At 41.2% G+C, this 21,533-nt stretch overlaps 1 protein-coding gene across 3 annotated transcripts in view; it reads left to right on the forward strand.

Annotated features, from left to right (window-relative positions):
• Positions 1–8,256: 8,256 nt before the first annotated feature.
• Positions 8,257–21,533, forward strand: part of APC (APC regulator of WNT signaling pathway) — a 191,089-nt gene continuing 177,812 nt past the window's right edge. For 2 of the 3 annotated variants that reach the window (XM_084627701.1, XM_084627704.1), the window contains exon 1: positions 8,257–8,500. The gene's annotated coding sequence lies outside the window, so the exon portion shown is untranslated. Of the gene's footprint in view, positions 8,501–18,388; positions 18,507–21,533 lie in introns of all 3 variants that reach the window. The other variant, XM_084627702.1, reaches the window with a different exon arrangement.

Consider the following 21,533-nt stretch of genomic DNA (forward strand, 5'->3'; position numbering starts at 1 on the left):
TCCCTCAGACTCACAGAATCTGGTAGGCTGGCTTTTGTTTTACGCTAATGCAAAGAAACACGGGGCTTCATGGATGTCCTTCAGTTTTCAATCCTATGACCATGAGAGCAGATGTTTTTTGGTTTTTTTTATATTAGAGTCCTAAGTCAGACCAGTGTCTATTCTTAGTGTCTCAGTGATCCAGGTTTTCTGACCTAATGAATTCAGTGGTGGAGCCTTCCTGAACTTAGATTTGCTATATCAAGGCCAGGTTCCCTTTTGATCCATCTCTCAAGTCATACTTGAGCCTTGTGGTCTACCAACTGAGGAACCAATTCTTGAGGGAGGGCTTCTACTTAGAAGTCTGTGTCTGTTGTGCTACAGCAGCAAATACACCTGTTCAACATATCCTTTTAGGTTTTTAAAACCTGGCCTAGCTAAAAATATGTTTAAGGGCTCTGTGGTTACAGATTCAGAACTACTGTATTTCCCCCAAATAGCATCTTTTGTCGTCTTCTACAATTTATGTGGCCTGCCAGATGGAATCCTACATTTATACCACGGTAGCTTCTCATGTTCCTAGTAGCCTTTTTAGTAACTGCTCTTCCCTCCAGGTAGAATTGTTTTCATTCACCTCCTGTTTTCCTCTTCAACTTTTCAGACTTTCATGTTAACCTAAATAGAAATTACCTGCCTTTTCCTCAGATTCTATACTCTCTCTGCATAAGATGGTTGATGCAGGAAATGTAAAACATGTACAACATACATCCTCATAAATGATCTGGAGGATGGTGTGGATTGCAGTCTCAGCAAATTTGCGGATGATACTAAACTGGGAGGAGTGGTAGATACGCTGGAGGGCAGGGATAGGATACAGAGGGACCTAGACAAATTGGAGGATTGGGCCAAAAGAAATCTGATGAGGTTCAATAAGGATAAGTGCAGGGTCCTGCACTTAGGACGGAAGAACCCAATGCACAGCTACAGACTAGGGACCGAATGGCTAGGCAGCAGTTCTGCGGAAAAGGACCTAGAGGTGACAGTGGACGAGAAGCTGGATATGAGTCAGCAGTGTGCCCTTGTTGCCAAGAAGGCCAATGGCATTTTGGGATGTATAAGTAGGGGCATAGCGAGCAGATCGAGGGACGTGATCGTCCCCCTCTATTCGACATTGGTGAGGCCTCATCTGGAGTACTGTGTCCAGTTTTGGGCCCCACACTACAAGAAGGATATGGATAAATTGGAGAGAGTCCAGTGAAGGGCAACAAAAATGATTAGGGGTCTGGAACACATGACTCATGAGGAGAGGCTGAGGGAACTGGGATTGTTTAGTCTGCAGAAGAGAAGAATGAGGGGGGATTTGATAGCTGCTTTCAACTACCTGAGAGGTAGTTCCAGAGAGGATGGTTCTAGACTATTCTCAGTGGTGGAAGAGGACAGGACAAGGAGTAATGGTCTCAAGTTGCAGTGGGGGAGGTTTAGGTTGGATATTAGGAAAAACTTGTTCACTAGGAGGGTGGTGAAACACTGGAATGTGTTGCCTAGGGAGGTGGTGGAATCTCCTTCCTTAGAAGTTTTTAAGGTCAGGCTTGACAAAGCCTTGGCTGGGATGATTTAATTGGGGATGGGTCCTGCTTTTGAGCAGGGGGTTGGACTAGATGACCTCCTGAGGTCCCTTCCAACCCTGATATTCTATGATTCTATGATACATTCTGTGACTTGTAGAATACTTTTTTGGGGACGTGTAATTATTGCTATTTTTTGTGTGATGGTATCTCCTAGAAGGCCCAACAGAGATTGCACCCCCATCATGTGAGGTACTGTGGAAACACATAAAAAGAGACAGTCCCTGCCCTGAAGAATTCACAATATAAATAAATAAGACAGACAAAGGCTGGAAGGGTAGACAGTGCACAGAGAAGTGAAATTACTTCCTCCAGGTCACATGGCAGGTCAGGGAAGAGATAGAATAGAACTTGATTTTCCTGAGTCCCAATCCACTGCCCTTGCCACTAGATCATGATGCCTCTCAAATAAGATGTAAAAATAAGGTAAAACGTATTTGTATGCTCTCAGATACATAAAGATAAGAGAACATTCTCGACAACATTGTCATATTGTCTCATTAATCACAAAACCCAGATGTATAAAGATGCAACGAGCTTTCTTTTAGGGATCATCTACTTGGTCATGTCGTGAAGAAAGAGTGATGAGACATTGATAATAGGTATTTGTAGAACCGTCACTTGGATGAAGTGCTCTCATGGTTCGTCCACTCTCATCTGGACTGGTCTTCATTCTCTGAGGCAGACAATGGCAAATGACTACTACAAACTGCCATTTAAATCCACTTCCATCTTACAATACTGCACCTGCCAATTATAAGAAATTATTTCCTTTGTAGAATGAGATAATAAGTACAATGATTGTATTTACTAATGTAATTAACTTAATTACTGATCAGTTTACTTCTTTTATTTAGCCATAACATAGCTGAATGTAAGCACTTTTGAAAAGGGAGCTGTGAAAGTGACCCTGGAAAAAGCTTTTAAAAATGGTCCTTCTTATATAAATATTTACAGATGTGGGCATGACGGCTAGTGAATTTTTCTTTTTGGTGGGCTAATTTCATTTAAACATAGCAAGAGTTATAACTTGTTCTGTGTTTGATGTCCTCATCCACTTGTGCACTAGCTGCCCTACTAAAGTATTGACACACCTGTGTAACAAATTTTATTACTGTCACTCTCATCCTTTTGTCTCACTACTTTTTAAAATCCATTTGGGGTTTCTTGTCTTTAAATGTAGATTGTAAGCTGTTTGGGGCAGGAATCTGTCTCTATAGCACTTAGCTCAATGGTGCTCTGATCTTGATTGTCATTTATAAATGGTACTGTAAAACAAATCTATAATAATAATTAGGGCTGTCGATTAATCACAGTTAACTCACGTGATTAACTCAAAAAACTAATCATGATTAAAAAAATTAATCGTGATTAATCTCAGTTTTAATTGCACTGTTAAACAATAGCATACCAATTGAAATGTATTACATATTTTGCATGTTTTTCTACATTTTCATATATATTGTATTCTGTATTGTAATTGAAATCAAAGTGTATATTAGTTTTGATTATAAATATTTGCACTGTAAAAATGGTAAACAAAAGGTACAGTATTTTTCAATTCACCTCATACAAGTACAGGTTGAATTTCACTAGTCCAGCATGCTCAGGACCTGACCAGTGCTGAACCATAGAATTTGCCGAACCACAGGAAGTCAATGCAGAGTGCCAGTGGGTGGGAAGTAGGGGTGTGAGGGGTGCTGCAGCACCGCCAGGCTTTGCACTCAGCGTGGCTCCTCACCCAGGGGCCCCTCTGTCACCCAGGGTTCCAGCCACTGGCCCCCCGCCCGGGGGCTCCGATGCTGGCCCAAGGTCCCAGCCGCTGGCCCCTTGCTTGGAGTCCCAGCTGCCAGCCCCAAGTGCTCACCCTCCCTCCCAGAGCTTGAACGCCCTGAATCAGCATTTTGTGGTGCTCCGGAAGCACTGGGAGGGAGGAGGAGGAGTTGGTAAGTGCGGGGCCATCGGCGCGCGGGGGGAGGGGGACAAAGGAGGGAACTTGGAGCCAGTGGATGCTCTGCACCCACTAATTTTTCCCCATGGGTGCTCCAGTCCCGTAGCACCCACTGAGTCTGCACCTATGCTGGACCACGGACGTTGCCGGACCAGGGAGTGCCGGATTAGAGAGGCTCAACCTGGACTGTAGTGCAATCCCTTTGTGATGAAAGTGCAATTTACAAATGTAGATTTTTTTTTGTTACAAAACTGCACTCAAAAACAAAACAATGTAAAATTTCAGAGCCTACAAGTCCACTTAGTCCTACTTCTTGTTCAGCCAATCGCTAAGACAAACAAGTTTGTTTACATTCACAGGAAATAATGCTGCCCTCTTCTTATTGATAGTGTCACCAGAAAGTGAGAACAGGCATTTGCATGGCACTTTTGTAGCTGGCATTGCAAGGTATTTATGTGCCAGATATGCTAAACATCCGTATGCCCCTTCATGTTATTCCCACCATTCCGGAGGACATGCTTCCATGCTGATGATGCTCATTAAAATAATGTGTTAATTAAATTTGTGACTTCACTCGTTGGGGGAGAATTGTATGTCCCCTGCTCTGTTTTACCTGCATTCTGCCATATATTTCATGTTATAGCAATCTCGGATGATGACCCAGCACATGTTGTTAATTTTAAGAACACTTTCACTGCAGATTTGACAAAACACAAAGAAGGTACCAATGTGAGATTTCTAAAGATAGCTACAGCACTCAACCCAAGGTTTAAGAATCTGAAGTGCCTTCCAAAATCTGAGAGGGATGAGGTGTGGCGCATGCTTTCAGAAGTCTTAAAAGATCAACACTCCGCTCCGGAAACTACAGAACCCAAACCACCAAAAAAGAAAATCAACCTTCTGCTGGTGACATCTGATTCATATAATTAAAATGACCATGTGTCAGTCCACGCTGCTTTGGATTGTTATCAAGCAGAACCCGTCATCAGCATAGATGCATGTCCCCTGGAATGGAGGTTGAAGCATGAAGGGACATATGAACCTTTAGCGCATCTGGCACGTAAATATCTTGCGACATCGGCTACAACAGTGCCATGTGAATGCCTGTTTTCACATTGTAAACAAGAAGCAGGCAGCATTATCTCCTGCAAATGTAAACAAACTTGTTTGTCTGAGGTGATTGACTGAACAAGAAGTAGGATTCAGAGAATTTGGAGGCTCTAAAATTTGACATTATTTTTGAACGTAGGTTTTTTTGTACATAACTCTACATGCGTAAGTTCAACTTTCATGATAAAGAGATTGCACTACAGTACTTGTATTAGATGAATTGAAAAATGCTATTTCTTTTGTTTCTTTTAGTGCAAATACTTGTAATAAAAATAATATAAAGTGAGCACTGTACACTTTGTATTCCATGTTGTAATTTAAATCAATATATTTGAAATGTAGAAAACATCCAAAAATATTTTAATAAATGGTATTCTGTTATTTCTTAACAGTGTGATTAATGTCATGATTAATCATGATTAATTTTTTTAATCGTACAATTAATAGTGATTAATTTTTTTAGTTGCTTGACAGCCCTAATAATAATAGATTTTTGTTTCCAACCTTTTCAGCCTGCCAGTCAAACATACTATTTCAACCTAAAGGAGCACGATGAATACTTTGGGGCAGATATTCTGTTTTGCTTCCTTTGCATTGCTGTGCAAAGGGAGTGGACAATACTCACAGGTTCCATGACAGACACTTACCCAATCTGCGGGGGCGGGAGGGGGGAACTGCAGCAGGCACATAGCCAACTCCCACACTTCCTTCCTGTAAAGGGTGTGGCAGAAGTGGGGAGGGAGAGTGACAGGAACATGCTTTCCTCTAGCTAATCTCAGGCGGCATATGGTTCCTTGGAAACCATACCCAGCTGGTACAAGTTAGAGCAACCAGGGCTGAGGCAGAGAACCCCCAGGAAACCATAACTAGAGTCTGGACATTGATACTCAGCTTCTCCTCTTTCCCCTCACCTGGGTTTTCCTGAGTGGTTGCGTGTTCTTTGCTAGGCATTCCACTTGGGTCAGGCAGACCCAGTCAAGGTCCTATCCTTTCTCTGGGGCTCCCACAGCCTTCACCAAAGCTGTTGATGGAGCAAGTAGAATTGGTTTCTCCCTCCTGGCATTCCAGCAGGTGTCCAATAATGGAGCCGCTGAGGAGCTGCGCAGGCAAGGGCAGTGATGTGATGTGTGGTAGTGCCCCCCTGTAGTGATGGGCCTGATTCCAACACTTCAATTTAAAAATCAGAGGGGGGAGATCATTTTCTGTTATATAATCTAATGCAAATTTCCTTCATAGCTCCCCTCAAAGGGCACAGTTTAGAGCAAGGCACCACCAGGACATAGTTTGAACACCACTTCCATCGATTATTTTGTTTTTGCTGAATCCTTTTATTAAAAAAAGTCTGATTATAATGCAGTTTGCTTATGCCTCCCTTAAGGAAGCCAATTTTGAAACACGGCGTTTTATTTTAAGAAAATAAAAACTTAAAAAAAGTGTTCCTCCTTTCCTCTTTTTTTTTTTTTTGGTCCATCCTGAATAATGAGATGTACCCTAAGAAAAAAGTCAGATTTAACATTGAGTTAAATTAAATTAAATTAAACATTGACTGTTCTTATAAACACTACTCTTTTCACCTGAACTACAGAGTTTCAGTCATTTGAAGACAGACTCTTGTAAAGTGCATTAAGGGAGTTTTGAAAGGCTCTCCCCGTTATGAGGAAAGGTTTTACTGTGTTTTACTGAGATATTTAAAATCTTGTTCATTCAGATTGTCAAACAGCTTGATGCTCTCTGATTTATTCCAACACCCTTAGAATTGCATCTTACTGAGCCTCTCTCATCTCATTTTTAGGCAATATCCCAGAGAACCTTGAGGGGATTAAATGCACAAAGACATTTACCAGGAGGTATTGCCTTTGAAACAGCAGCGATCAGTATGCAACATAATTTGATGACACAGAATATATAAAATAGTAGTTTCTAACCTTTTTGATTAGGTCAGTCTATCAAACTAAATTTCCACTATACTGGTCAACGTGTTATCTCCCATTCAGCTGTGCATGCTCTGACCTGTTGTAAAGATCAGGGTTTATAGCAACTCAGTTCTATGGCACTTGACGCTGAGGGTGCCACTGGCATGATCAAATAGAATGTAATACTAGTGGGAATTGGTGCTATAAAATATGCCCTACAAATAAGCCCTGATGGTAGACATGGAAGGATTCTCCTTTACCTTTTTATGGAATGTAACACATTGTATGTTTTAATTTTCCCTCTGTGTAAATTTTGATTTAACCCTAAAACGTGATTTAGTTGTTTTTTGTATGTAGGAATTGATGATTACTGACACCCATAAAAATGTAATCTTGCCAAGATTTAGGCAGTATGTTGGCAATAGCATATATTACTATACATCTGAGAGAAGCCTGCAATATGCTGTGCCCTGATAATATTCATTCCAATAATACTTTAGTAAGACAAGTAATGCAAACACAGCCAAAATGTAAAACGGCCAGCCATCTGTCCATGATTATGTTGACGTTTTTGCCCACTGTGCCCATTGGTCATTAATGACCATTTCTGATGTGGCGGCAGGTTGCCCTACGTGCTGTGAGGCTACCTCTGTTTCCATTCTGTTCCATTCACATTGTTTTCTTCATCACTTTTAAGGAAAGCCTCATTGCGCATAATGCAGAGATAGTCACAGATTCTAAATAAATTTGTTAGTCTCTAAGGTGCCACAAGTCGTCCTCTTCTTTTTAAGGCCAGAAGGGATCTTAAATCATTCAAACTGACTTATAGCATAAGTCATAGAATTTCACTTTGTTACCCCTCCATGGAGCCCAATAACTTGGGTTTGACTGTATAACTTGCAGAAAGAAGAAGTGTTCTTCTGAAGACGGCAAGGGATGGAGAATCCACTACTTCCGTTGGTAGTTTGTTCTAATGGTCGATCACCCTCACTATAAAAAACATGAACCTTATTTTTGAGTTTGTCTGGCTTTAACTTTCAGCTACTGGTGCTTGTCGTGTCTTTAGTACCCTCTAGTTTCTCCTTTGAAGATGCTTATACCTCTCAGTCTTTTATGATTAGCTGAATAGATTGAGTTCCTTATGCGGTTGGGCAACTTCTTGTATTTTGCGTGCTAATACAGCAAGTGTTTGTTTCACCGCTTTCCTCTGTGGGTTTGCCTGCGGGGTCACTAAGCTTGCAGTGGCCGGGGGGAAGGTGCCCACATGGGCACATATCTCCCTGCTTAGTCTCACACAGAGACACACTCTCTCTCTCTCTCTCTCTGGCAGCCTCGAGGGTCTGTTTTTTGCTCTTCCCAGGGTCGCCTTTCTCAGTACGGGAACCACCCACAGCACACGCCCTGCTCGCAGCCCCGCGGAAGGAGGGCGGCAGCGGCCCAGGCCCCCAACAGCAGCGCGCGGCAGGTGTGTGTAGAAGGAAGGGGGAAGACTAAGAGGCTTCTTCTTTACGCGTGCGCATCGCCTCCCCGAGCCCATTCCGGTTCTTCCAGGGCCGGCCGCTGGAGCCGGGATTCCCCCGGCCGCGCCTGCGCGCTACGCTCTCCCCTCAGGCAAGATGGCGGCGGGGAGACCAGTGAGGGAGGGGGAGTGAGAAGGGGTGGTCGCGTGGTGGGGGCGGCCGGTGACTGAGGCCGGAGGGAAGCTCGGAGGGGCCGGGGCTGCCTGGCCCGTGCCGCGGGGATGAGGAGCCGGGGCAGCGGGATAGGGGCCGGCCCATGCCTGTGAGAAGGGGGAGTGTCTGTCGGGCCCAGCGCCCTGTCTCTGCGGCCGAGCCCGGCCCCGGCTGCCTCTTCCGCCTGCTGCCTGGGGCCGAACTGGAGTCGGAGGAGTCGCCGCGGCTGGGTGAGGAGAGAGCGGGCAGGTGAGTGAGTGAGTGAGTGAGAGAGCCGGGCTCCTCCGCGGGCTGCTGCCCGTCCCCGCATGGCACCGGCAGCGCCCCATGGCAGCGCCCCGGCGAGTCCCCGTCTCTTGGCGGCCCGCCCCCGCATGCTGCCGCCCGTGGCACGCTCCATCCGGTAGAGCCCCGGGTATTACCCTCCCCTCCCCCGTTCAGCCACCCCCGGGGAGCCCAGGCCCCTTCATCCCCCTCTTCTGTGACCTGCTGAGCCAGGGGTACTGACTCAGTATTTCAGGTTTTGATTAAATAACCCTTTCCGATGGTGGCTAATAGATATTCCCGCAATACCTGTCCTGTGCGTTACCCCTTGGACGTGGGGAAGAGGAAGGATGATGTTTTGGCTGAGGCACTAGACTTGGGACTCACATCTAGATCTGAGCTCAGTTCCCAGCTCTGCTGTAACAAATACGGCCTGCAATATACAGCTTTCATGTTGTAGTAGTATAACAATATAAATTTAATGCTTTGTGGCAGACTTTGAAAAAATTCCCGAATGCCAGAATGTGTATGACAGCAATGTCTGTGAGAAGCCCAGCTCTTTTCATCTTCTCTGAAGGGGGGGAGAAGATGGGTATTAAGTTTGAAAGTAAAGTCCCAGGCATCCCACGCCTTGCTCTGGTTGCTAGAGAGGACCTTCCTCCCTTATCCCGGACTCCAGAGCCTTCTGAAGGCTATGGGGGGTTATTTCTTCTGCTGTTATGAGTCTGTGTAATGTAACTCTACCTTTCAATCACAACCTCCGTTTTTGAGGTGTTCCTAGCCCTTCTCTCTGCTCATGACTCTAGTCTGTTTCACTTTCCAACTTCACTGGGTGACAAGGTGTTCTGATTAACAGCTCTAAAATTTACCAGTGCCCTGTTAGCTTTCACAAAGGGCATCAGTGAAATTATGAATAGTAGTAGCAGCACCCTCAGGAAGGTGGTCCTGCATCTGTTGACATTTGAAAAGCTTATCCTAGCAGCAATAAGGCTAGAAACCTTAAGACTTCTTGGGGGAAAAAAAGAAATTCTGCAGAAACTGATAGTTTAGGCTCACTTCCACCAACTCCTGATCCTCATGAAAAGGTTTTTTGTGCCCCCGGTGGGGGAGTAGATTTTTCATGCTTTGCTTATATGGTGTTATATATTTGAAATAGTAGTTTAACTGTACTTCTTGCAGTGGTCCTGGTTTGATTATCTACACTCTGATTTAAATTACAAAGGAATATTAATTTATTCTTTACCCTGGGCTTCAAGAGTTGTGGCATGAAAGCTTTTCTTTTTTAAAAACTGTGAGTTTGAAGTTGTTATGCCAAGTTTCAGAGTAGCAGCCATGTTAGTTTGTATTCGCAAAAAGAAAAGGAGTACTTGTGGCACCTTAGAGACTAACCAATTTATTTGAGCATAAGCTTTCGTGAGCTACAGCTCACTTCATCAGATGCATAAAGTGGAAAGTACAGTGAGGAGATTTTATATACACACAGACCATGAAAAAATATACATTGTAAGGAGAATGATCACTTAAGATGAGCTATTACCAGCAGGAGAGTGGGGTGGGGGGAGAGAGAACCTTTTGAAGTAATAATCAAGGTGGACCATTTCCAGCACATTTCCCGGAGTTAACAAGAACGTCTGAGGAACAGTGGGACCAGTCCTAGTGACCTAGGAAATGTTACTCAAGTTAAAGTGGAGGTCATAAAATGCTTTACCTTACTTTTTTGGGTGGACTTCAGTTTTCCTTGTTATGTCTCTTTCCCTTCCACTCTGTAAAAGGCTTCATCACACATGCAGCATGTTCAGCCCAAGGGAGAGGACTCTGCAACTGAAAGCACATCTTCCTGATGGAAGGATAATAGCTATGATCTGAGGCCTCAAGGAATATAGGGATATTCTGAGTTGCACAAAGAATGTGTATGACTTACCTGGCAAAAGGATGGCTATAATTAGTGGTATACTACACAAAAACATAGCTGACAATTTTTTTTCAGATTTTAGTTAATTCTGCCTCCCCAAGTGTTGGGATGGTATGCATATGTAATTTTTTGTTCCTTTTTTTCTTGTGATATTTGTAGTAATACACTAAACATACTATTATATACAGTAAAAGTATATTAAACTACACGTTGAGAAAGAAAAACAAGAATAAACAATACTGAATTCTCAAATCTGAGATTTAATTTAGCTTTAGATACCTAAACTTTTGCATTTTGACATATTTGTTTTGACTGTAAAAATTGAAGTTTCATTTTATTTAAAATATCAAACAAACAGTAAAGACCATAAACAATGTGTTCTTTTGCATTTCCCCTTATTGAAAGATACAGTAATCAAACTTGTACTAGAAAATAAGTCTTGCTAAAAGAGAGCTCAGATATTTGAGAATAAAATTGAGTGGTGGAAGAGTAAGTACACAACACAATTTTCAAGTGTTGGATCTGGCTTGTATGCATTATCTTTTAATAGCTAATTTCTGTAAAGAATCCCCACAAACCTGGTCATAGGCCCTAGTCCTTGCCAGAAACCAACAGATCAAAACACATTTGTGTCTAGTCCAAACCATTTCAAAGTTAAAACAAGTGTGCAAAAAAAAAAAAAATAATAATGTTCAAGAAATGAAATCACCTTTCTTTTTTAACTCTATCTCAAATGCTTGTCTGATTTACCTCCGCATTTCCTGAAAATTTCTATTCTTCTAAAGATTCACACATGAAATTTCAGATGCATTCATTCAGGTCAGAGGAGCAATGCTATGCTGATAGCTGCTTATCCCAATGGGCAACTGCATTTTACTTTTACTGAAGTTTATGTATGCTTTTATTCAAGTAGAACTCATTAAATTAATGTTAGTTATTTCTTTTTATGTACTTGCGGATACCTTGGTGGGTTGTTTGCAAGATTTGCTTGTTCATATAATTCACCTTCAGATATTCCTTTCAGTGGTCCATCAATAACCAAAACTAAGTGGTAACTAGTACCTTGAATTGTTGTCTTTTTCCAGTTGGATCAGCATAAAACTTTTTAATACATGTTGAAATGATCAAGTTGAACAAAATTAGATGTGGTTCATTTGGTATTGGCTAACAGACTAAAAATATATTGGTAGCCTAAGTGAAAATGAGACACCCAAATTGACTTATGTTAGTTAACTTTTTCCCTCTGTGTTAAACCATTTAATGTACACATCTTGTAAAAAGTAATAACTTTTCACAGAATTATTAAATTCTTGTTGTCAGAGCATTTTGCTGTACGTTAAATATCAGGTTGTTCTACAAGTATGATGAATGACATTCTAATAGACTTAGGTTTAGCATAGAGTTCATCTTACACACACTTTAATTTTCAAAGTGTCCAATAGCCATTCTATAGTTCAATAGTGTCATATAATAGAAATCACAAACTCCAAGGCCTTGTACACGTATCTGAAACCTTTATGTGGAAAAGTGGTAAATCTCAAATGTTGTTTTTTTACTCCAAACTAAGTCTGTTGCACAATGAAGACAAATTTCAGTGTTTTCCTTTATACTTTAAGTCTTCATATTTTAAGAATCTGGGTTTTAGTATGATGATGATGGAATGAATGAACAATGAATGAATGGAGCAAGGCTAGTTAGCTAATGGATTGATTACTAAAATGAACATCTGATTAGCTGGTAATTCCTCACATCATAGTAGTGACACTGATACTTTGTTCTTAACAATAAAAAAAAGCCTATGCTAGCAATATTTTGCAAGTTTAGGGGTTTTTGGTCTTGTTAAACTCAGACTGTAATGATGAGTTTTATTGAAATAATATAAGGTGGGCATGATAAAGGAATACAAATTTATGATGTAACTATCAACCATACTATAGTGCTGTAGAACTTTTTGATCATATGATGTCAAACTATTTTAATGGTAGACTTGCATCTTGTTACAGAAGCTGGGAATATCTGTGCCTGTGTTACGTGACTGGATAGGGTTTAGTTCTCACTCCTTAACTTGAAAGTGAAGAGTATTTTTATTTTGGGCTGGACACTTCTCTTGTTCACTACTTCCCTAACTGAGTTGACAGTCTTTGCCTTGCTAGTTTGCATTTGTGGAAGCTGCTCTCTTGTTGAGGAGAAATGTTTTCTGGCATCCAGAGAACTGTATTTAGTGGATGTGGTATTGTGGGGAGGCACATGGAAGGGAGGAAAGGCAGTTAGCAAGGACTACAAATAAAAGGAGAGAGAGGTAGTTGACAAGACTGTTAGCACATTTGCCTGTAATACTTCTGATATTGAGCATTGGGTGCAGGGCCATAGTGCATTAGTTTAACTTGATGGAGGAATATTAGTAGACACTTCACAAGACTGTCCATTTTGGTGTCCTAACTAGAGGTTTATTGCTTTATTTAATAGTAGTTGTATCTAGTGGGAACCAGAGGACTTGCAAATAGTAGTTGTGTTTTCGGAAAGGGGAAGAGATGGACTCTGCTTGGCCCATGCCAAGGCACAGTATATTTAAAAAAAAAAAAAAAATCTTGTTCTTTCAAACTAGTTTCGGAACAGTGGGCAGTAGCAGCAAAGGAGTTACACGAACTATGCTCTACTTGGAAAATATCAAATTTTAAAATGTGATCATTGTATAATAATTAAAATGACCTTATTAAGCCTGGCCTCATAGTTGAGTGCAAAGATTGAATCAGGCTGACGCATAAAATAGTCTTATTGTGCCATTCCCTAAATATTAAGGATTGTCAAAGCTCTAAATTACTTCAACAGTTACAAAATATTGTAAAATTATAAATGAGACTGCTGTGATGCCATTTCAGACTAGTTGTACAGGAATTAATTATTTAAGTGCATAGGGTATGTATTTACTTGTCAACAAACAAACGTCTGTAATATATTTATAAATTACTTCTAATTGTTTCAGAGTAGCAGCCATGTTAGTTTGTATTCGCAAAAAGAAAAGGAGTACTTGTGGCACCTTAGAGACTAACCAATTTATTTGAGCATAAGCTTTCGTGAGCTACAGCTCACTTCATCAGATGCATCACGAAAGCTTATGCTCAAATAAATTGGTTAGTCTCTAAGGTGCCACAAGTACTCCTTTTCTTTTTTAATTGTTTGTGCACTTAATGTATTGGTGCTTGCTTTGTACAGATTCATAAGGATATTAATCGTGTAGATCTGAACTTAGCTCTTTGTGGTGTGAAAATTGGGTTGGCCTTCTATTATTCAACAACTGGCAAGAGAGGGAGAAATGGAAGAGAGATGAAACATTTCATTAGTGTGTTATAAGAATGTAAAGAAATTATGAATGACGCAAACATAATTTAGGTGAGCTGACTTTCTCTTAACTTATTGATGTTAAAAATTCTCAGGTTCACAGTGTCTCTTTCCCATTTTAAAGCCTTCATTGTTGAGACACCACATTACAGAAACTATCATTTGAGCGAAGGACTGTCTAAGAATCAGTTTGGAATTAATCAATGCTATTCCCTAATCAGTTACAGAGGTCACAGTTGAGTTGTATATAGATGTGATTCTTTCACTCTAGGGTTAATATATTGCTAATTAGAGTTTTATACCTTTGTCAGACTCAGCTCTGGTTCCCTTGGAGTAAGACCTAAGGGCTGCAAATTAAATTCAAATCTCCCAATTGATGGGCCACAAATTGTCATGGGGAATTGGATGCTATCGTGCCTGAAAACATGCTTCTCTGCTGAAGTTTTGGCATTTTGATTCCAAACGTCCAATGAAGTCTGTAGGAGAGTCCTAGCAAATGTTGTTTACTCAGAATTAGAAGAGGGAAGAAACTGTCTGAACTACTTAATTGAATAAAGAAAAGTAGTACTAGTGGCACCTTAGAGACTAACCAATTTATTTGAGCATAAACTTTCCTGAGCTACAGCTCATGCTCAAATAAATTGGTTAGTCTCTAAGGTGTCACTAGTACTACTTTTCTTTTTGCGAATACAGACTTACATGTCTGCTACTCTGATACTTAATTAGATGTAACCTCTGTCTATTTAAAGAATATTCACAAGCAGATTGTGATTTTCATTAATTTTACTTAATCAAATTTGACTAGCCTTCATAATTTTTTTCACTTTATAGAGGGATCACAGATGACTTACTCTGAGCATTTGGTATGGTATTGTCCCCATTTCCTAACTAGGTAATAGCTAAGGGTATATCTACACTATGAAATTAGGTCTGTTTTTATAGAAGTCGATTTTTAGAAATCGATTTTATATAGTCGATTGTGTATGTCCCCACTAAGCGAATTAAGTCAGTGGAGTGCATCCTCAATACTGTGGCTAGCATTGACTTACGGAGTGGTGCACTGTGGGTAGCTATCCCACAGTTCCCACAGTCTCTGCTGCCCATTGGAATTCTGGTTTAAGCTCCCAATGCCTGATGGGGCAAAAACATTGTCGCGGGTGGTTTTGGGTACATGTCGTCAGTCACCCCTTCCTCCGGGAAAGCAATGGCGGACAATCATTTTGCATCTTTTTTCCTGGGCTACCCCTGCAGACGCCATAGCACGGCAAGCATGGAGTCCGCTCAGCTTACCACTGGTGTTGTGAGCATTGTAAACACCTCGCACATTATACTGGAGTATGTGCAGAACTGGGCTAAGAGAAGCCAGCACGAGGACAATTGTGATGAGGACATGGACACAGACGTTCCTGAAAGCACGGGCTGTGGCAATTGGGACATCATGGTGGCAGTGGGGCTGGTTGATACAGTGGAATGTTGATTCTGGGCCTGGCAAACAAGCACAGACTGGTGGACTGCTAGTCTTGCAGGTATGGGATGATTCACAGTGGCTGTGAAAATTTTGCATGCATAAGGCCACTTTCCTTGAACTTTGTGAGTTGCTTTCCCGCACCCTGAAGCACAGGAATACTAAGATGAGAGCTACCCTGTCAGGTGAGAAGCGAGTGGCTATAGCCCTGTGGAAGCTTGCAATGCCTGACTGTTACTGGCCGCTAGGGAATCAATTTGGAGTGGGCAAGTCTACTGTGGGGACTGCTGTGATCCAAGTAGCCAGTGCAATCACTGACATTCAGTTATCAAGGGTAATGACTCTGGGAAATGTGCAGGTCATACTGGGTGGCTTTGCTACAATGGGGTTCCCTAACTGTGGTAGTGCGATAGATGGAACACCCATCCCTATCTTGGCACCGGACCACCTTACCAACCAGTACGTAAACCGCAAGGGGTACTTCCCAATGGTGCTGCAAGCACTGGTGGATCACAAGGGAAGTTTCACTAACATCAATGTGGGATGGCTGGGAAAGGTGCATGACGCTCACATCTTTAGGAACTCAGGGCTGTTTGAGCAGTTGCAAGAAGGGACTTACTTTCCAGACCAAAAAATAACTGTTGGGGATGTTGAAATGCCAATAGTTATCCTTGGGGACCCAGCCTACCCCTTGCTCCCATGGCTTATGAAGCCGTACACAGGCAGCCTGGACAGTAGTAAGGAGCAGTTCAACTATAGGCTGAGCAAGTGCAGAATGGTAGTAGAATGTGCCTTTGGACGTTTAAAAGCTCGCTGGCGCTGTTTACTGATGAGGTTAGACCTCAGCGCAACCAAAATTCCCATTGTTATTGCTGCTTACTGTGCGCTCCATAATATCTGGGAGAGTAAGGGTGAGATGTTTATGGCGGGGTGGGAGGTTGAGGCAAATCGCCTGGCAGCTGATTTTGAGCAGCCAGACACCAGGGTGATTAGAAGAGTACAGCTAGGTGCGCTGCGCATCAGAGAGGCTTTGAAAACCAGTTTCATGACTGGCCAGACTATGGTGTGACAGTTGTGTGTGTTTCTCCTTGATGCAAACCTGCCCCCTTTGTTGATTTGATTTCCCTGTAAGCCAACCGCCCTCCCTTCTTCGAAATAAAGTAACTATTGTTTTGAAACCATATATTCTTTCTTTATTTTATTTTTAAAAAAAGTGAGAACTGACAAGGTATCCCGGGTGGGGTGGAGTGAGGTGGGGTCAGGGAGGAGGGAAGGACAAGGCCACATTGCTTATTGTAGCCACGCTACAAATTAAAACTGTTTGAATGACAGCCTTCTGTTGCTTGGGCCATCCTCTGGAGTGGAGTGGCTGGGTGCCCAGAGCCGCCTTCTGTCTCCCCTCCCCCCCCGTGTTCTTGGGTGTCTGCGTGAGGAGCATATGGAACTTGGGGAGGAGGGCAGGTGGTTATACAATGGATGCATTAGGGGTCTGTGTTCTTGTTGGCTTTCCTGCAGCTCCAACAGACGCTTCATCATGTCAGTTTGCTCCCCCATTAGTCTCAGCATCGCTTCCTGCCTCTGCTCTTTGCCCTCACTTAATGCTTTCCTGGCCTCTGCCACTGAATGCCTCCATGCATTAAGCTGTGCCCTATCAGTGTGGGAGGATTGCATGAGGTCGGAAAACATGTCATCGTGAGTGCGTTTTTTTTCACCTTCTAATCTGTGATAACCTCAGGGATGGAGATGATAGGGGGAGCATAGAAACATTTGCACCTGAGGGGGGAGAAAAAGGGAGAGTAAAATTTAAGATAATATATTTCTGAGACTCTTTCACAGTGAATCAAGTCACAGTGAATCAAGTCAATTTGAAGAGCCCTTTAGGTCAACAGAGCGGGGTTGGCTGTGCAGACGCATTCATTTTAAAATCGACCTAATGCAGCTAAATTCGACCTAATCCTGTAGTGTAGGCCAGGGCTTATAGGGAAAGGACACAAACATGGACAAAGCAAACTAGTTTTAAAATTTAAATGAATATTTGAGGACAAAGCTTTTGTAGTTTGCGTATAGCTTTATTGAATCCAGTTGAGTTCTGACAGAAGTTTGGACTTAATGTAATGGTTTAACTGGTTAGGCTGAAAGGCTTTAGTTTATACTTGCAGAGGGCTGAGCAAAATTGCCATGTCTTAGTCATAGAATATGAGACTATTTGGGGAAATAGAAACGATTAAAAGAACACAAAGATTAAAGTGATCTGTGAATCAAGTTCAGATCAGGCAATATATGCTTGCCTTCAGAGAACTTCATGAATACTATAGAAGATTCAGGTTCTCCAGTGAAGGTGACAGATAATTTTGAACTTTTCAGTGGCTTACCCAGAATATTTTTTTTCAGTCAAAGGTTAAGGCTTTAAAGTGGTTTCAATTGACTTTATTGCAGCTGCGGTCTTGAATTTCCTCTAATGGAAGAGTATCAAAACAGCCACTTTAGACGGTTTTAAAGCTTAATTTTTTAGTCTCATCCCTTCTTTCCCCAAGATCTGAGTTTTTTTGTTTGTTTTTGTTTTTTAATTTTACATTAATCTTTTTCTACATACACTCAGGCAGAAAAAAGGGTATATTTCTTCTCCAGAGGTCTTTTGATAGCCCTCTTTCCTGCTATATTCCCACAGCCTGGAAAGGCCAAAATTGGAACTGTGTTGGTTAAGAGTGCATGTGACTCCCATTATTACCCATCCATGCTGCTACTACTATCATCATCAATAAGAAATGGTGAGGGAGCGATTACTAGAGTGCTTTCAAATCCGGTAAACTGCTACTGGAAATCATAGATTGTAAAATAGAGAACTTTTTCATACTGCATCACCTCCAGATGCGGTGGAGGATTACTATATCAGAAGGCTGCTGTTGATGTCAGTTTCGCTGTTCTGCTGTTACCCCTCTCTTGGCTCACTTGAACTACGAGCAGAATTGCTGGCACAATTTATCTTCTGTAGAGGAATTACAAAAATGTGTAGATATATGGGAAATGTAGGATCTCAGTGATGGCACACCAAATGTAACCTTGGTTAATGATTGGGATTTGAGGCACAATATTGATATCCAGTCTGATGACATGGAGCATACCGTAGCTTGTATGTTTTATGTTTCATACTATCTAGTGCTCCTTTCCTTGTGGAGAAATCAGTCACGTGCAGAAGTTGGGTGCATCACAGAAAATGCAGTATGATCTATATATGTTGGACTCTTGACTGGCAAAACAAATCCTTCACCATGCAGGTACAGTTCTTTAAGATCCTGTCAGATTTGAATTTTGAATGTTGCCTTTTCTTTTGTGAAGAGAGAGGCTTGATAACTGCTGTATACATTGAAATTGACCCTAGCCCTCATATACTGGTTTAAATCTTATGGACTGTGTGATGTCACTATACAACTGTCTTTTTTAGATTAATTTGGGAATATTGAAAAAGTAAAACAAGTTTAGTAGGAACAGATACTGAGATGAATTGAGACTTTTTCTTGCTTATGTAAGCAAGAATTGAGATACAGGATAAAAATGGCAAAAATCAAATGTATTTAAATATTAACATATCACTGGTGCTTTTGTAGAAGTGGTTCATCGTTCACTCTCATTTCCTTGCCTTCCCAAACAGTTTTGTAATCTAATTTTTTCCTCCAATTATAATCACCAGAAATAAAAGAACAAACCATATAAAGTGTGGTGTTAGCCTTCTAACCAACTAAAATAGCTTGTGCCATGTGTATCTATAAGAAGATTCTAGGATGGTCACTCTGGGCATGTTTGCACTGCAATGGAAGCTGAAGCTCAAGCCTGACCACCTTTCTATCTAAGCACAAATTACACTAACTCAGGGCTCAGATCCAGGGTCACAGGACCCTGTGGGGCTGGAGGGTTCAAGCCTGAGTCAAGCCAGAACCCAGGCTTCAAGCCCTGTTGCTTTGCCGTGTAGATGCAGCCCCACTGGATTCATGCTCAGGAAGTCTGCCATAACTGTTCCAGAGCCCACCGCACTATTTTTTTTTTTTGTCATCTGTACAGTCAAGTTTTCCCACACTGCACCAAGAACAAACGGCTACAGCAGCCACATTTTGGGAGGGTGCTAAGAAATCTATGATGTGGGTGTTTGGACTCGGTCCTGCATAATGCCATCTAGAGACCCAGTGTTCAACAGTTCCTAATCTGGATTTACAAGAGTATAGATGCTCAAACCCTACAAACCGAGGGTTTGTTACCTTGAGTTCTGCTAATCCTGGTCTTAAGTTGCAGTGTAGACGTACCCTTTGTGTGTCACTCTGAAAGCAAGAATATCTGAGTCTGTGTGAAGTGAAGGAAACCTCTACCAAGCATGGTTGAGAATATCACCAAATTGAATCATCAGTGGGATTTGCAGTCTTTTAGCATCCAATTTTAAAGATCTTAGCTATTTTGACTTTATTAATTCCAGCTGTACACTGTAGAGCTATGGTAAGGCACATATCTATGCCATCTCAGGAGTTGTAGGTCATTATGATATCAGAGGTAACTCAGCCAATCACCAACCTTACTCAACAGCTAATTTACATGCAACTCTTTTTTGGTTGTATGAGAGAGGCCCAACTGCCACATCTATGCAGCAGCATGAGCTTTCAGCTCTGTGTGTGTGTGTGTGTATATGTATATAAAGCTGTTTACAGTACATTTCTACAAAGAAACTTGTTTCTAGACTGTTTTACCAATTTACTACATCAGGTATAGAATACAAAGCGATGATTTCTTGCAAAATTATTTTGTGAAGCATGTTTTTAATGAATTTTTTTTTCCTCTGGTATCTTTCAGACAACTTTGTTTCAAATTTGCTCCTATGTCTAGGGTAGCTAATGATGCTTTTCCTTTAATTAGTAGTCACACTAAAGAATAGTTACCAGGGTAATTGTATTATAATTACTTCTTTTTCAAGTAACTGGCTTTGCTTTGTGTCCAAGGTGTTTAAGCTGTTGCTTACCAAGTCCCCAATTTGTCTAAAAAAAAAAAAAATCAAACTTCACTAATTTTTTTATATATATCATGTACATGCAAAATTTTATTAAATGTAATTTAAATAAGAGTGACTCAAGCTTTTGAGCATGATAATAAATATTAAAGAATGGAATAATCAATACATCAATTATTTGCTTATCTTATACATCAAGATGTTCTGGGTCTTAATATGTATGTATTTGTTGGTCACCTTCAAATTGGAATAGATTGTGGAGCAAAGGTATAGCTTATTTTTTGTCTTGAGGTATAAAGTTGCTTGAGATGAAAACTGCAAATATCTGGTCACTACTCTGGCCATAATTGTAGTAAGTGACCATTTCCAAGAATACAACTTCCTTCTATGTTACCCAGTCATAAATAGGAGCTGATTGTGATATAAAAACTTGAATAGAATAACAAGTGGGCTTTGTGACTTGATGTGGGGCGCTAGAGGGAAGGTCAGATGACTCTTTACCCGTCAGATGCATATTTAAAATTAATGCCTTAATCATTTTATGTATCCTCTTGCTTATTTTTTTAATTTGAAAGATATTTACTTTTAGGATGCTTAAAATAGAAAAAGGGATGCTAATATATTTTTGAGTTCCTAGAATTAAAGTCAGATCTTGGTCTTGCACAGAAATTCCACTTGTACCAATACGCAGACATCTATGTTATGCTGCCATTGCCCATCTGGTCCATTGTACAGGCTTAATTTGTACTGATCAAAATAAATACCTGACTTTTGTTCCTTACCTCAGTTCACCACCTCCGTGGTACTTGTACTTTGAAGATGCAGCTGAATCAGAAATAAATGTTTGGGGTTTTGTTCTTGTTTTAAGGTTTTACTGTTCCTCATCTTGAAGGTGTCCTTAGCTGTGGAGGTAAAAGCAAATACTAAAGCTGTCAACCACTGGCAGCTGGATAGTATTAAATAAGAATAAAATGCTGTGTGGTTAATATCTAGATTTGTGCAGTAACTTTTCTTCTGTGTTATTCCTTCTCACCTGTTCTATTAGCTTGGAAGATGCTGATTCCAGGGTCTGAGGCTTCAGAGCATTCTGCCAAGCCTCTACATAATAGCTAGAAAGGGCCTAGGGAGGTGCTTGGCCTTCTCAACAGCACTCCTATCCACTTCAGGGGGTAAATAGTATCCTTGTTGAAGTCAGCGGTGGTTGACTGATAACATTTGAATCAACAAAATACAGAATCTTCAGAGATCAGATCTTATGTCAGGGTTATATCCAGATAAAGATCTGCACCTGGACTGCCAGAGTCTCAGAAGCACA

Source organism: Lepidochelys olivacea, assembly GCF_965140295.1.
Source record: "Lepidochelys olivacea isolate rLepOli2 genome assembly, chromosome: 5".
Classification (NCBI taxonomy): Eukaryota; Metazoa; Chordata; order Testudines; family Cheloniidae; genus Lepidochelys; species Lepidochelys olivacea.